The sequence below is a fragment of the Scardinius erythrophthalmus genome (assembly GCF_964197995.2).
Source record: "Scardinius erythrophthalmus genome assembly, chromosome: 4".
Taxonomy (NCBI): Eukaryota; Metazoa; Chordata; class Actinopteri; order Cypriniformes; family Leuciscidae; genus Scardinius; species Scardinius erythrophthalmus.
In genome coordinates, this window is record NC_138224.1 from 40,002,056 (window position 1) to 40,014,963 (window position 12,908).

The window sequence follows — 12,908 nt, forward strand, 5'->3', positions numbered from 1 at the left end:
TCACGTCACATATACAAGCGCCAAACGTATTTTTGTCTGAATTTCGTAATAAAATTGACGGAATCTAAGAGCTGTGAATTAGTTTAATTTTAAAAGTAGCCTACCTCTTCGCTCCGCAATTTTTCTGTGCGTGAGAAAATGGATGTGTGGCGTGAGAGCGTGTGAAAAGTGTCAATTGCGTGAGTCTCACGCTCAATGCGTGAGAGTTGGCAGCCCTGCAGAGCTCTGTCACAAAACCAAGAAATTAACTAGACCGAAGTGACAGAACCCTGACACTTTCATTACAGCATATTTGTAAGGTTTTCTACCTCAGTTATAGGAACTAATCACCAGAAGTTGCCTCATACATGTGTATTCTCTGTATTATGTATGCTTTATATTACTGAAGTTAATTTTGTGTGTTAAACACTTATCACAGCGAAATCCTTATTTACTTCCACCTCAACTATGGGAAGTATATGTATTTTGGTACCTACTTGATGGGTAAATGATTTCTAGAATTTTGAAATAAAGTAGATGTGTGTAGGATGCACCATATTTAAACTATTAAGTTTGCTTATTAAAGCATTTAACTAAACTCTCAGGAGTTTGGGCACACGTGATCACGTGGACATTACGCTAATTACATGCAAGAACCGGAGAACGGGGCGTAGGTCCCGCCCAAGACAATATCTGATTGGCTGTCGCACTAGGAAGGACGGGTCAGATGCAGTGGCGATTCTAGGGGGTGGCCTGGGGTGGCCGGGGCCACCCCTGAAAGCTCATTGGCCACCCCTGTGGCCACCCCAGATCTGATAGGTAGTTGGTCAAGTTCGTCAACCCAAGAAATGAGAAATGTTGCCAATCAATGATGACAGCTGATCAACTGATTTAGGGCCAGTTTAAATTTTTTAACTAACACAGTAACGGTCAAACTGAGACTTTGAGAGCTGATTTCTGCTCAGCGGACGTTTGGCCATGCAGGTCAGGTGACTTATGAGATGAAAGTACGTGCGCTGCACGGTGCACCTGCTGCTGCTAGTCCGTGAAACAAGAGGACGGTGACGGTCACACAGTTGCAACAATACAACAACAATAAAAACGCTGGAATCAGTCTATTGAGAGGTATGGTCGGGATCCAAAGCAGCAGAGTGCGGCTCGGGAATATAGATCTGATGGCCGAGTGCGGGCACGGGCGGTAATGCACTCGTGTGTGTGCTGGTTGCGGGGGAGAGTAAAACGATTCGCGGGACTCCCGCAAAATAGAATTATCTATAAACTGAACATCTAAAAACAAATAAATTGTCATTCATCTGTTGCACAAAAGCAACAAGAACAACTAAAACAAAATAGAAACGATTTACAGGCCAGAGTCTCTATGTATAACATGTTTGCATTTGCAACAATGTAGCCAATCACAGACATATGTGTTGATTTCTTGAACGCAGTGGCCAATCAGAGACATTTAAGATAGAATCCCCTCACCGCTCAAAATGGACTTTTTGTTCAGTGCTGATTTCTGCATAGGCTACTGGCAAATCATCTGATTATAGCAAACAAAGTGTATATATTATGAAAGATTCATTATGCAGCCAGTTTCATTGATAATAACAGAGATTTGTGAGATCACGATGAACTGAGATGTCAGCTTTTTAGGAATTATTAAGGGAGAAATCCGTCCTGCGCAGGTCTCTAATGTAGACTTTAAAAAGTAAGTAAGAATCTAAGTAAGAATCTTTATTGTCAATGTATATCAAGTATACAATGAAATTGCAATGCTCTACGGCCAGTGCATAATAAATATAAAAATTGTTAAAACAATAAATAAATAAAAAATATAAGACAGAATTTAAGAATATATAAGACAGAGACTACAGCTCACTCCATATTGTCCACATGTGTTATGAATTGAAAAACAAACGACTAACATTATATTTACATTAAAAGTAGCCTAGGCTGCAATCTAGTGTATGTGAACCTTTTTGCAGATAAACACAAGTGCATTTTCAGACAAAGTTAATGGACAAGTTAATTGAGTAGCCTAAATCATATTCCCACTACGGTAATTAATAACAGACTATAGTAAACACATCTCCTAAATAGGCCTGTGACTGTATCTTACATTTTATGAAATAGTACCATTATTTAAAAATAAAGTTTGCACTTTGTTACTATTATTAAAATCCTCTATTGTTCATAAGAGTTTAAGGGTTTTCATAACATTACTTTATAGTAGGCTATATATGGCCACCCCACTCAAGTTTTGTGTCCCATCTTGGCCACCCCAGTAAAAATGTCCTGGATACGCCACTGGTCAGATGGACACGCTTATAACCCAATGACAAGCAGCTATGCGTTGCTTTTTGCCTGCCTTGTGCCTCGCTTTTGCAGTGACTTTTGCTCTTGCTGACCTTTCCATCGTCCAGCGTGTATGCTTACATACTCTTCAAACCACCAAGAGCTCACTCAAAACTCATCAACTCTTCTGTAAGATCCTTCGTTGAACTTCGTCAAAGAAACCCCTCTCAGAGTCGCTCCAGACTCAGAGGAAACTCCGTTGCATAGCAACCCGCAATCCAGGAAATCCCGCGAACGAAGCGCCACCCGGCAAAGCCAACCAACCACTCACCATCGAGTGCTGTCCCTCAGAACGCATCATCGACCGACTGCCAGCCAATCAGCGCCAGAGATTCCCAGGTCAAGAAATAGTGTCTAACGCTAGACATTTGGGACTCCATTCACCCTCCATTAATAACATCACTCTCTGTCACTGTTTGAATGAATGTTTGTGTGTTTTCGTTAGTTTAGTTTGTGTGTATTAGAGTAGTTCAATAAAGTCTTGGTTGATTTTACATACAAGCATCTTGTGCTGTGTGCTTACAAGTTACTGCCTTAAACTGTAGATTTTGCTACCTTGCTCATGTTAATCAGTTATCATAACTTTATGATATTATTACCGTAGGCCACGGGATAATATTCTGTCCAGAATTGATAAAATACCCTAATCTCAACTTATCGGTGGACGAATAGTTGATAAAGTGTTAAATATTAATTCTGAATAATTTGCATATTAATTCGGTTCTTATTCCCTGTAATTCAATCCCCTTTGAGTTATATTGATCCTAATTCCTTTATTAATCTTACACTGTACTGTAGGGCTGTCAACGAATATTCTAAATTCGAATATATATTCGAATAGTTTTAAAAAAACGAATTTCGAATGTGAAAAATTAATATTCGAATAATGTGGAAAAACGCCCGGAGTAGCAGAGGTGCGGCTGTCTGCTTTGCGAGTGGGGACAGGTCACAGGAATAAGGCGTTAACGTTAAACAGAAACATTACTAAAGTGTAGGCTACTGTACTGAATGAACAGATACTGCATGAATAAGGTAGGTTAGATACAGCAGTTTCATGCACTGCAGGCTTCCACTGGTTTGATTATTTACCGTTTCATGTCAAGGAAATGTTATATGTTTACCACAACACAGCTCGCTCGGAGCGTTCAATGTCGGATTCGCGTCTACAGCGTCTAGTTGGACTCTTGAACATTTTGAATCCATTCGCGCGTCAAAAGCAAAAGTTTGAAGCGAAATTGACGCGCGGAGAGCGTGACGCCTCATTCGCGCCGCAAGACCCCCAGACGCGCGTAAACGCGTCTTTACATTGACTTAACATTGAAATCACTCGCGCCAGACGCTCTATTTGACGCTCCGTTTGGTGTGAACGCAGCATGAGCGTGAGGGCGAGAGAGAGAGAGAGAGAGTCCGAATGAGCGAGCGAGCGAGAGTGAGGTCTGCGGTCTTGGCCATTAGGTGATTTACTTGTTTTTGTGTAGGTAATACGTTATCAAATATGTTTAAACTTAAATAAACTACCTATACAAGTAGTTATGTCTCTTTGTATTAATTTGTCCTGTTATTGACGTAACGCGCTTCATTGACAAAATGCACAACCAGATGTTCGAATAGTTCGAATATTCGTGTGTTTTTTAGAGGGAATATTCGAACGTCATTTTTGAGCAGTTTTGACAGCCCTACTGTACTGTAGCCTACAGTACAAAAAGTACTGTTTCAGACGATGACCGATGCCATTGGATCAGAGCGCTGTCAATCACTGCCTGATTCAACTTTGGCAATGTAAAGCCTTTTTTTACCATGCCAATAAAGCTATTTAAACCTGAATTTATCAATTGCTGATTAATTTGCGATGCAGAGTTTTTGAAAGAGGAAAGACACGACTTGACCACAGACCACGTCTCTATTCATAATATGTAAACACTCAATTATTTTGAAGTATCGCCCTGGTCGCAATATTTATTCTGATTACTTTAATGTGATAAAGATGACTGATAAAGCTATTATATGTAGCTAGTATGAGTAACTAAATGCTTTTTCTGTGTCCATATTTGACTAATAATAATGCAAAAATGTGCACTTTAAATGAACATTTCTGAGAAAAATGTTTAATCTTTAATAATAAATATATGTCCAAATACAAAACCTAATACATGCAAGTAATTATGACTGAAAACATCCAACAACTAGGGAATACACAACCATGGATATATGTTTATATATAGGGCTATACAGCGATCTACTGGTTACACAACAGTATTACAGATGAAAAATGGTGCACGACTCAGAGGTAAATATTTAGTACTGTAAAATCCCTTAAACCATTTATATAATTTGTTTGAAATAAATATTTTAAGTCTGCAACGTGTTACTGTATGTGTGAGTTCAAAGCAGTTTGTATTGTTAGATTATAATACATTTCCTTTCTCATTTTCCAGGGAGTGGAGCAACTTTTCCATAAACAAAATTCTGATGCTGACACAGGATGGAGTGATAGTACCAGAGATCCACTGTCCCTATCAGACAATAATCTTACTTTGTACAGACACATCACATTTGAATGACTGGGATCTCGATCTTCAGACACCTGGTTTATTTTAATATTATAAAATAGCAAATATTTTAATTTCCTCTAGATTTAAAACAAACACAGTTCACAAGTACACAAGAGGCTGCACTTTATTCTTATAGTCTATGCTGATCTTGGATTAGCATACCAACAGCATATGAATGTTAAAGGAATACTCCACTTTAAAATGAAAATTCTGTCATCATATACTCACCCTCATGTTGTTTCAAACCTGTATGAATTTCTTTCTTCTGCTGAACAGAAAGGAAGATATTTAGAAGAATGTCAGTAACCAGACAGTTTCTGGTATCATTGACTTCCATAGTAGGAAAAAAATATATACTATGGAAGTCAATGAGACCAGAAACTGTCTGGTTACTAATATTCTTCTAAATATATTCCTTTCTGTTCAAATCAAAGCAGTTTAGAGTGAGATAATTTTAGAGACAAAATTGCCCATCTTTTGCTACTAATTATTCATATTTATATTATGTGAATTGTAATTATGTAACGGTCACCAGCTGGAGTGCTCTTGAAAGCCACCAGAGGGCACTCCACACCACATTTACATTTACATTTATTCATTTAGCAGACGCTTTTATCCAAAGCGACTTACAAATGAGAACAATAGAAGCAGTTAAACTAGCAGTAGGACAACAAAATGCAAGTGCTATGACCCTTCTCAGTTTAATTCAAGGCATTTTTTTTTTTTTTTTTTTTTTTATAGAACAGAATAGAGTGGTAGAGAGAAAGTGTTAGTATTACTGGATCAAGTGCTGTCGAAAAAGAAGTGTCTTCAGCCGTTTCTTAAAAGTGGCAATGGACTCAGCCGCTCTGGTTGAGTTCGGCAGATCATTCCACCAGCAGGGAACAGTCATGGTAAAGGTCCGAGAAAGAGATTTTGTGCCTCTTTGAGATGGCACCACAAGACGCCGTTCACTTGCAGAGCGCAAGTTCCTGGAAGGCACATAAGTTTGAAGTAAAGAGTTAAAGTAAAAGGGAGCAGAACCAGTGGTTGTTCTGTAGGCAAACGTCAGTGACTTGAATTTGATGCGAGCGGCAACTGGCAACCAGTGCAATTTTGTGAGGAGAGGAGTGACATGTGCCCTTTTCGGCTCGTTAAAGACCACTCTAGCTGCGGCGTTCTGGATCAGTTGCAGAGGTTTGACTGTGCAAGCTGGAAGACCAGCCAGGAGAGCGTTGCAATAGTCAAGTCTGGATAAAACAAGCGCTTGGACAAGGAGTTGAGTTGCATGTTCTGATAGAAAGGGTCTGATCCTCCTAATGTTGTACAAGGCAAATCTACATGACCGGGCAGTTCTTGCAATGTGGTCTGTGAAGTTCAATTGATCATCAATTACCACACCAAGTCCCTGGCTGATCTAGATGGAGTTATGGATGACGAGTCTAGCTGAATGGTGAAGTTGTGGTGAAGTGTTGGGTTGGCCGGGACCACGAGTAGCTCTGTCTTCGCAAGGTTTAGTTGAAGGCGGTGGTCCTTCATCCAGCCAGAAATGTCTGTCAGGCAGGCTGAGATACGATCAGCTACCGTTGGATCGTCGGGCTGGAATGAGAGGTAGAGTTGTGTGTCATCAGCGTAGCAGTGATAGGAAAAACCATGTTTCTGAATCACAGATCCTAGTGATGTCATGTAGATGGAGAAGAGAAGTGGTCCAAGCACTGGGCCCTGAGGCACTCCAGTAGCTAGATGTTGTGTCTTAGACACCTCACCCCTCCACGAAACCCTAAAGGACCTACCTGAGAGGTAAGACTCGAACCATTGGAGTGCGGTTCCCGAGATGCCCTTCGTCTTTAGGATTGACAGGAGGATCTGGTGGTTAACTGTGTCAAAGGCAGCAGACAGATCCAGCAGGATGAGAACTGAGGATTTGGAGGCTGCTCTTGCCAGTCTCAGAGCTTCAATTACTGAGAGCAGGGCCGTCTCAGTTGAGTGTCCGCTTTTGAAACCAGATTGATTGTTGTCCAAGAGGTTGTTCTGTGTAAGGAAGGAAGAGATCTGGTTGAAAACAACTCGCTCAAGTGTTTTCGCGACGAATGGAAGGAGAGATACTGGTCTGTAATTCTCCAGATGTGCTGGATTTAGAGTGGGTTTCTTAAGCAGTGGGGTTACACGAGCCTGCTTAAATGCTGTGGGAAAGGTACCAGTGTGAAGAGAGGTGTTTATGATGTGTGTGAGTGTGGGTACAACTGAGGATGAAATGGCTTGAAGTAGGTTAGTGGGAATAGGATCAAGCGGACAGGTGGTAGGGCGATTGGAAAGGAGGAGATTGGAGACTTCTGTCTCTGAGAGTAGAGAGAAGGAGGGTAGAGAGTGCGTGTTAGCTGGAAAAGTGTGTGTGTCAATTTGTGGATTGCTAAATTGGCCGCTGATGGAGGTTGTTTTATTTATAAAGAATGTAGCAAAATCGTCAGCATTTAGTGTTGATGAAGGAGGAGGAGGAGGAGGGTTGAGAAGAGAGGAGAAGGTTTTGAAAAGCATGCGAGAGTCTGAAGAATTGTTAATTTTGTTGTGATAGTAAGTCATTTTAGCAGTAGAGATATTATCAGAGAACGAAGAGAGGAGGGACTGATAAAGACCAAGATCAGTAGGATCTTTTGATTTGCGCCACTTCCTCTCTGCACCCCTAAGTTTCGAACGATGTTCCCGGAGAACATCAGATAACCAGGGGGCAGAGGGTGTGGCGCGGGCTGGCCTGGAGGAAAGGGGGCAGAAGGTGTCCAAGCAGGATGTTAAAGTGGAGAAAAGATTATCAGTTGCACTGTTAGTATCTAGTGTTGAAAGCTGATCAGGTGGAGGAAGTGTGGATGAGACCAGAGAGGATAGACGAGAGGGTGAGAGTGAGCGTAGGTTTTGCCGAAAAGTGACCTGTGGAGGAGTGTGTGTTGTGTTCCGTGGCAGGTTGATGTTGAGAGTGAGGAGGAAGTGATCTGAGGTGTGCAGTGGAGTGACCAGTGTATGGTCAGTGGAGCAGTAGCGTGTGTAGATAAGGTCCAATATATTACCTGATCTGTGAGTAGTCGCAGTAGATACTCGCTTGAGGTCAAATGAGGCAAGCAGAGTGTGGAAATCAGCAGCCTGAGGTTTTTCTAGGTGGATGTTGAAGTCTCCAAGAACAACGAGAGGAGTACCATCCTCAGGGAAGGACGAGAGTAGCACATCAAGCTCTTCCAAGAAACTGCCGAGCTGCCCTGGGGGACGATATACAACTACAAAATGGATATTAATAGGGCTAGTGATAGTAATTGAATGTGATTCAAAAGAGCTGTTGTCACACAGAGTTAGTAAATGATCAAATTTCCAATCGTTTGAGATGAGCAGACCAGTACCACCACCCCTTCCAGTCAGGCGAGGGGTGTGTGAGAAAGTGAATTTAGTGGAGAGGGCAGCTGGTGTGGCAGTGTCCTCTGGTCTGATCCAGGTCTCAGTCAGGGCCAGTAGACTGAGACCCAAATGACTAGAAATAGATGTAATGAAATCAGCTTTGTTTACAGCGGACTGGCAATTCCAGAGACCAATAGGAAAAGAGAATATAGTACTAGAAGACACCGGAAAAGTACGCAGGTTGTTAGGATTGGACTGCCTCTGACGTGTGACATTTGATTTACGTGTGTTAGTAATAGTAGGGATTTGAAAACACATAGTGTAAGGTCACAAACAAATAGATCAGATGAAAAAGTTGTGTAGACGAGAAAGTAAAGGAATAAATAGGAAAAATGAATACTCAAGTGCTTTGTTGGTGTCCTTGCTCGGTGGAGTCGCACAGGTAGAGTCGTTGGTCTTTACACTCTTCGGTCTTCACACGATGAGGGCTTCACACGAGGGCTGCCGCGACCGCTGCCGCGGTGCACTAACCAATTTTATACACACCTAATACCTCTTTATTGAATACAGCAGGTCCCGCCCTCCTGTTTAGTCAAGCGGAACTACCAAGTCACGACGCACAAACAAAGTCACACGTGCGTTTTTACCATAGTAAAAACACGGTAAAACACACTTCCTAGCAACACAGCCGCGCTAAAATCTACTGGGAAAAGTAAACACTCACAGACTGCTGATCTCTCCTGTTGTTCGACTGCTTCTTCTGATAAGTACTAGCAGTTTCTTAGAATAAATACTTTAACTGGCTTAGGGTCCCGCCCTCCTGTTTAGTCAAGCGAAACTACCAAGTCACGACGCACAAACAAAGTCACACGTGCGTTTTTACCATAGTAAAAACACGGTAAAACACACTTCCTAGCAACACAGCCGCGCTAAAATCTACTGGGAAAAGTAAACACTCACAGACTGCTGATCTCTCCTGTTGTTCGACTGCTTCTTCTGATAAGTACTAGCAGTTTCTTAGAACACCAGACTATCTTGTTCACTCACAGACTACATCTCCCATCATTCTCTGCCTGGACTCATCAGCACTTAATATCACATTCACCTGTAACTCATTATCTTGTTTAGTTCACCCCATATAGCCTGGTGCACCCCATCACTCACTGTGAAGTTTTGTATGTTGTTGCACTGCATTTCTGAGCGCATTTCTGAGCATTTTCTTGGTTTCATGGCTCTTGGTTTTTGGATTTCTTGCCTGTTCCCTGGATTACTCTTTTGCCTCTGACCCCTGCCTGTTTTGTTTGTTTGTTTGTTTGTTTGTTTGGACTGCCTTCCTGTGTTTGACCCCTGCTTGTGCTGATTACGATTCTGGATTACGCTTCAAATAAAGCTGCAAATGGATTTCAACCTTTTTCTCGGAGCAGTTCGTGACAAATTATGTATAATATAATAAATTCATATAATTAATATATTCATTTACAACAAATATTTAGGGGTTCAAGCACGAAGTGGGTACTTTTCTATCCCAGGAGGCAACGGGAGAGGATACATCATGAAGAAGAAGAAGAGGATACATCATAATCGAACATGACAGAAAATCGCTTGTGTTGAACTACTGTACAGTAAACTGTTAAATTGTTTAAGGTGTAAAGACGCTAAATAGTATAGTAAATTTGTGATTTTCCTGATTTTCCTAAGAGGGGAGATCCAGTAAGCACACGTACAGCTCCAAAGTGGATTTACATTCATTTTAAACCATATTCATCTTAAATGCAATTACTAAATGTCTATTTAATATCTGGCAGGAAAATATTTGATAAGAATTGCAAATGACCACGTCTAATAGATATGAAATAGACATCTGAGTGATTTATACTGTATGTGCTATTGTGTAGTAGAATTCACTGTTGTCAACACTGTTTCCATTAGACGAATGTATGTAATGTAAATAAATTCACATAAATTAACTAAAGATAAGTAATCTATTTCATTTGTCCATTAGTACTGTTGAAAAATTGTGGAATATTTATGATGGATCAAAAGCTACTTAACACATCAGCAACAACCTCAACATGTAAATGTAGTGTTGAGCTCATAGTACAGAGGTAACGTGAATCTTGTCTGGATGTTACAGGGACAGATGTACACACACATCTGCTTATCCGGTGGAGAGTGGCTCATGAAGCTGAATGCTGCCATCAAAGGCTTTGAGTGAGTATACTGCATAAATAATTAAAAATCAATTTAGATGTTTATTTGTAGATTATTTCAATTATTATAATTTCAAACAGAGATATTACAGCACAGCACTTTTTTGATTCTTGATTTCTGTGAATTTGCTGTAGAGCTTTTGTGGTGGAGCAGAGGATGCAGGCAGGGTGACGGCAGCATTTGTAAAAACAAAAACAAAAAAACAACAGGGGTAACTCTGAAACAAAAATACAAAGTAAGATCATTTAGTTATAATAATTTAGAAATTAAATCATTAAACATTGTGCTGTTAAAATGACTGCTTTTGTATCATGCTTGTGCATTTTTGTAGGATCTGAAATGTCCGCAGACTGGGGTAAGCACTGAAGATGGAGAGGCCACAGCAGAGTGGCAAATATAAAGTAATAAACTGTACCCCAGTGTTTCCCAAACAACCTGGTTCTGTTATAGGCCGGTCAGCACTGAACATTTTGTCTCTCTAATCATGATTCAACTTACTATGGTAGAGACTCTTGCAAGACTAAAAATGAATGTCGGATAGGAAAGACATCCAAAATGTGTACTTTTGCTGATAATCCAACACCAGAGTCAACAACCACTGTCTTCCAGCAGCATAACATTTTTATCCAGGTAAATCCATGTAATTTGTTGAAAACATCCTGTTGTTGACTTGCAAAATGTTACTCAAGTTTTCCACGTCAATACTGTTGGGAATATAATTCATTACAAAGATTTAAGCAAACTCAAACGCTTCTCACAGTGTGTCTGGGCTTGCCTGATAAATTGTCCATGCAAACACAGTTCAAACGAGTACCGCTCTTTCGTTCCGCATTTGATGCGTCAATTCTGTGGTGCGCAGTCTAGACATCTATCAAGACCTCAGGAGTTCAAATAAAGGTCAACCCTCTCGACAAAGTCAAACACAGACCTACTGTAATTAAACACTTACCCTAACAATGTCTATATCAACGTTCTTTATTTTTCACTATTGTAATTCATTTATTTATTTGTGCAATTTATTTCACTTTTCATAATATCTTGTTAGAATTACTTATGAATCCCTTATTAAACATACAGGACTCTACATTCCATATATAAATACAGATATATATATATATAACTTTGGACTTTCTCACGTTAACACACCCACACTTAAAGCTAAATCCGAAATCACAGCCTAAACCCTCATTCACTGTTCCCGTTAATCCACTAAAAATGTTCACTTGAGTGACTGACCGAATTCGGACAACCGTTGAGCGTACATTGGTTAAACACTCGTTATTGCAGTGCAATGCGCAATGCGATGAATCTATTCGAATCTAGAGTACGGTGCTTCCATGATAATGCAATTTGATGCATACTTTTTCATTTGTAATGAAGATGTCTTTCAATCTACACCAATGTCACACCTGCAGAGTAATTAGCAGTCTAGACAGAGTTGAACACGTGACAAAGTGCACAGGACAAACTTATAGATACACATGTAACTAATTAAAAGTCTGCAAAGACCCTTAAATCAAAGAAAAGTAAGACATATACCAGGGGTTCCCAAACTTTTCCATGACAAGGCCCCCCAAATACCACTAGGTTCTGGCCAAGGCCCCCCTTTTGCTAGCCTGGTTCTACCAGACTCTCGTACATTTCATTTGTACAGAGAGTCTGGCCTCGCTCCATTGAGAAACGTTTACTTCCTTGAAGGCGGGTTCTCTGTTAAAGTTCAAAACTATTGGATCTGCCCAGAGTCACTCAGGATCTGCCATAGCCAATCGCTAACGTGTGGTCGTCCGAATGATCAGAGGATTATGTTTAGAATAAGATGTCTGTCTTTTATAAAGTTTATAAAGCGACGAGAATACTTTTTGTGCGCAAAAACAAACAAAAATAACGACTTTATTCCACTATTCATTTCCTTCTCTCTGTTCCTCGAGTCTTGATAGAGCAGCGCGTCTGTGTTGTACGTCACATGTAGGCTCACTATTGGCCGACGCTAGTCATGTGTGTGATCACATCAACGTCATCGTTCTCAGCAACTCCCTCTGTTCGCTGATTGGTCCTACAAAAAATTGGTTTCTGGAAACCTAAGAATATACAGCAGTCCCAGACGTAGTACTGAAGGAAAATGAAATTGAGCGGAAGTGCGTAGGAGGGCGGAGCCAGGCTACCCTTTTGCGGGATGTGTGATTGAACCCATCGACAATACTACGACAAATGTAGAAATAAATAAATAAAACATCTAGGTGAACATCCATTAACTTTTATTGGTGTTGTAATAATAACATTTGTATGTCAGATCTTCATGGTAAAGAAATTAATTTCAACATCTTCAAATCTGGTACAGTAATTTCAACATTCAACATTGTACTGTGTGTGTGTGAGAGAGAGAGAGAGAGAGAGAGAGAGAGAGAGAGAGAGAGAGAGAGAGAGAGAGAGAGAGAGAGAGAGAGAGAGAGA